We start from the raw sequence: 5,242 nt of genomic DNA, 5'->3' as shown, positions 1-5,242 counted from the left end.
CTCACAGCAACCTCAAACTCTTGGGCTTAAGTGATTCTCTTGCCTCAGCCTCCCAAGTAGCTGGGACTATAGGCGCCCACCACGACACCCAGCTTTCTTCCAGGCTTAATCTGCAGAAAGCCAGGAACTGGTGCAAACTTAGCACCATTGATAGCCCCTCAGGGATTTCAGGCCCCAGAAGATCTGCACTCCTAAGCCAGTGACAATGAAGCATAACCAGTATGCTATGCCTCGGGAGGCCCTTCATGATGGCAATGTAAAAAAGGGAATAATTCTAATACAAGCTAAGTACAGAGCTTTCCCTATATATTAACTATTCACCTAAACAGGAACATTGAAATGATGAAAATGGAGAGAAAGAGCTTCAGGAAAAGAAGGCTGAGAGAAGAGAAGAGACTGACAGAGGCCTGAAGGGATCGAGAACAGAGAGAGAGAGCTACAGAGAAGGAAAGGGGAAGAGGAGACAGGAAAAATGAGGTGGAGCGTGGACGTGGAGGGAGGGGAGAGAAGGGAGGAGGGAGAAAAGAATGAGAATTGTAAGCACGTACTTGATTATCCAGGTGTTAGAATCATTTTGGCAACAACAATTTCAAGTGATAAATTCCCAGATAAACTATTGAACTAATATCAACACGTCAGGGGCAGGACTTAATTTGATAGATTAACAAATACCGTCTGGAGTCCACAAGCAGATGGCCTTCACTTCTGACTAAGCACCTATGCTTCAGCTACCCAGAGTTTCTTAGAGAGAGATTGCCTTCTTTGCATGGGAGTGTATTCCCATTGCCTTCCAAACAGGTGCTAAAAAGATGCTCCCTTCTCCCCACTCTGGGTTCACAGAACTTTCACTTGAAACACTAAGGCAAGCTTCCCCGTTGGAGTGTCACGGATGAATCTGGGGAAGCAGGGATTGTGAAGTCCCTGAAATGGCGTGTGCCTTTTGTATGTATATTTTTCTAGGGAAAATTGCTTTAATTTTTATCAGCTTCTCAAACTAACCAAGCCTCAAAAAGTCAAGAATCACTCATACCCTTATTACTGTACCTTACTACATGGTGGTAACAATTTAATCTTGCTTTCCCACCAGGCGAGGTGGAAATAGAGGTTTCAAGGTTTCCCTAAATTAACAAGGTTTATTTCCTGATATCCATTTTTTGCTCTGGATACCACCCCATAAAAAAAGTTGTTTTTTTTTTCTTCTCATTTCTTTAATCAACTGTATTGAGGTATCATTTATATTCAACAGAATGCATCCATTTTAAGTGGACGCTCTGACATGTTTTGACAAATGTATACACCAGGGTAAACACCACCACAATCAATATCTACCTACATTTCACCACCCCAGAACTTTCAGAGAAGGCAGAGTTTTAAGGGACATAGTTTCCCTCTTGGGCCACCACCATGTACTTTTCTTATGCCCTAGGGTGGGCTCTTTTTACTGAGCTTTAGAGGTTGAGGAACTTAGTGAATGAACCATGGCTACAGTTCTTCTGTGATTGTAGAAGTCTTGGATAGAAGTTCTGAAGAACAGATCTAAGAATGATCTAAGGGCACTAACGTTAAAATCCTATGGTTTATGATTAGAAATGCTCCTTTCAATTTATGGTGTATCTTTATTGTGAGACATCTGATTTTTACCTAGAGTACTAAACCATTCATGTAACACAGGCCAGGCACCATAACTCATTTTCCAGATGGAGAAATGGAAATGTAATGGACCCTTCATATTAAATATTACCACTAGTCACAGAACAAGGGAACAGTCTGGTTCCCTCATTTTCACGAGTAGTCTTACATGTGAGTGGCTTTGAATGATAAAAGAATGTTGAAGCAGACCTTTGACGATTAATCCTTGTAATGTGAAAGGGAAAAAAAGCAGTATGGAAAATATTCTCAGAGATGATATTATTAGATTAATAAAACAATACATTGTGAAGGTTTCGAATTCAGAATCATACAATTTAAAATTGGAAGAAATAATCATCTGTTCAACTTTTTGATGTTTACTAATGCAAATAATTGAGATAGCAGTTTCACTAAGGTCACAAACTCACCATCGCCATAGCTGCAGATCGAGGGAGGGTGAATGGTGGGATCACACCTATGGGGCCTAATGCAAGGGTACATGTCGGATCTATTAAGTATAGAGTATAAATGTCTTAACACAATAATTAAGTAAATGAGACAAGATATATATTAACCAGTGTGATATAAACGCTCCTAATTCTATATGAAATCAGCACATTGTACCCCATAAATGTACTAATGTATACATGATCTATGTGTTTACGATTTAATAAAACAAATTAAAAAATAAAATCAAATTTAGGTAATCTGACTAGTAGTCCTTCAAATTAGAGCAAATAGTTTGATAAAATATGCTCAAAAAACAGATACGAATTAAATAGCAAAATATACTCCTTTAATTTTTAAATTTTGAATCAGTTTCATTATAAAAATTATTCCGCAAATCTGTGGTTCTTCTCTTTAAAAATCTACTGAAGTTCCCAGGAAGAACTATGAAAATAAAAAATAAAATAAAATAAAATAAAATAAAAAAATCTGGACTTGAAAATACTTGAGAGCCACATTTCACAGGACATCAGCTCTTTGGAGGGAGGTCCTAGTCCCTCTATAACCTGTCTTAAACTGGAGTCCAGAGTAGCCCGGAGTTGGAACTGAGAGGTTGCATCGAGTCAGTGTACAAAGAAAGGATGACTAAACCTGCCCAAACTCCAGACAGTGGGGGCCTCATCCCTTTCCTGGAGGTCAGCAGATCAGAAAAGCATGGACGTGTGTGCGGGGGTCGCTGTGTGCTGATGGCCCCAGCACCTTTCATCTGCTCAGTCACAATATACCAGCTCCAGGGCCAGTGGGAAGCTCTCTGGGCTACTTGTTTATATATTCCCCATTTAATATTCCAAAAAAAAAAAAAATGGTCTTTCTCATTTGTCTGAATCTCAGCTATCAGTTGCCTTGGGCTATTTCATAGTTGAATTTATTCAACATTCTTTTATTCATCTGAAACTAAATACTCTACGTTATTTTTACATCCAGCAAAATTTTTTAAGTGTTCAGAATACACTTTACAATAGTAAACTCCCAAGTATAGGGACTATTTTGTGTGTCTGTGTGTGCGTGTATTATAATTGGTATAGTATTTCTGCAGATGAGAGATCATCATATCCTCAAAATAATTTTGTTACCTTTTTTTTTTTTGAGACAAAGTTTAACTATGTCCCACTCAGTAGAGTGCTGTGACATCACAGCTCATAGCAACCTCAAACTCTTGGGCTTAAGTGATTCTCTTGCCTCAGCCTCCCAAGTAGCTGGGACTACAGGTGCCTGCCAGGATGCCTGGCTATTTTCTTGTTGCAGTTGTCATTGCTGTTTAGATGGCCTAGGCCGGGCTTGAACCCGCCAGCCTTGGTGCATGTGGATGGTGCTATAACCACTGTGCTACTGGTGCCGAGCAACCTCAAAAGAATTTTAAAATAATTACATAAAACAGAATTTATGTGCAGCAACCAACCAAGTTTTCAAGTCTCTGAAGATACTTTATAAATCCAAAGGAGTATAATTATTAAGACAGTAAATTCTCAGTTATACAAATGAGTCTAGGAAGAGGTGTTCTGTTTACCTGGATATGAAGAGCATATTTTTACCCACATCCCACATAATGGTAACAATTTTCTAGAATCAAATTGTTTTATCTACTTATTTTTTCAAGTTCTCTAATGAAGTTGTACAAATACACATAAATGTTTTTAAAAAGCAATTTTGAATGTTCTTCGAGATCAACAGGTACAGTAAATATCAGTACTCTAACGGTGCCTCCTTCGATATTTAGGCCCCCACTACAAATAATCCTGTAATACTACTGATATGATTTCTGAATCAGGTTGCTAAATAAGTCAGCATTTAAAAATACATGCTCTCCTGGTCAAAAATATTTAAAAACTGACCTCTAAGATGACATACAAATTTTGAGTGTTTTTGGAAATTTGCTATTTTTAGGCACAGAGCACACAGTTATTTTTTCCTTTTTACTGGTTGTAGAATTTAGTAGATTACAGCTGAGCACAGTGGCTCACGCCTAGCACTTTGGGAGGCTAAGGCAGGAGGATCACTTGAGACGAGAGGTTTGAGGCCAGCCTAAGCAACATGCCGAGGGCTTGTCTCTACAGAAAATAGAAAAATTAGTTTGGTGTGGTGGTGCACACCTCTAGTACCAGCTATTCAGGAGGTTGAGGCAGGAGGATCGCTTGAGCTTGGGAGTTTGAGGTTGCAGTGAGCTATGATGATGCCACGGTACTCTCTAGCCCAGGCAACGGAGTAAGACCCTATCTCAAAAACAAACACATACACAAATAAAAACCAAACCAAAATCCACCATTAAATAATGGGTGAAAATTAAGAAATTCAATCCCTTGTTAGGCTATTGGTTCTACACAATGCCAAATATTTGGTTGCTTGGAAAATTCTGGAGTTTGGATTTAATTTTCCAGTATACACTCTGATGACTGAGGTTATTTATACAAATTCAGAGGAGAACAGAAGGAAATCTTAAGTAACTTCAGGATGGTTTTCCATGCATGTGCTGGAAGACAGTCATCAAAGTAATTCCTCAACTGAAGGAGCAAGGGAAGCACACCCCTCTGTGAGATGACTGTCTGAACTTTTATAAAACATGTGCAATGAGGTGAGGAACATTGCTCTTTGCACAACCATCCTATGGACAGGTTACATTATAAACCTACTATTCTGAGGCCTTGAAGATGTCTGGCAGCTTTCCTACTTCTCTCCTCCACCCATGTCTGACATGTTCCTGGGCTCATTCTAAAATAGGGAGGCTAAAATTCATGTGTGGTTGCTGGCAGAAGCCTCATTCTTATATAACCACACCTGGTCTAAGTACCAGACCAAGTTCAATTACAAGCCCCCCGAGGGAAGTGGATGTGATCTCTGCACTTGGCTCAGTTCGGAGTTATAGGTGTGTGGTGTTTCATAAATATTACATGATGGTGATGATGGTGAACGCAGGGGGCAAATGCCAGCCTCTCCACATTGCACCGGGGATTTCCAACAGGCAGCTGGGGGATGTAAACAGGCTGCATCTTTGGGAGGCTGAGGCAGGAGGATCCTTTGAGGCCAGTGGTTTGAGGCCAGCTTAAGCAACATGGTGAGATGCTGTACCTCATCATTTCCATAGCCCTAACTTTCTTCTACATGAGTCAAA

General features: G+C 39.7%; 1 protein-coding gene across 1 annotated transcript in view; it reads right to left on the bottom strand.

The window, feature by feature from the left end:
* LPCAT2 (lysophosphatidylcholine acyltransferase 2) overlaps window positions 1-5,242 on the bottom strand; it is a 78,264-nt gene that overhangs the window by 11,444 nt on the left and 61,578 nt on the right. The window lies entirely within an intron of this gene.

The sequence above is a fragment of the Otolemur garnettii genome, unplaced genomic scaffold (genome assembly GCF_000181295.1).
Source record: "Otolemur garnettii isolate 467f Iridium unplaced genomic scaffold, OtoGar3 scaffold00058, whole genome shotgun sequence".
Lineage (NCBI taxonomy): Eukaryota > Metazoa > Chordata > Mammalia > Primates > Galagidae > Otolemur > Otolemur garnettii.
Note: the sequence above shows the minus strand (reverse complement) of the source record. Positions and strands in the feature narration are given on the sequence as shown.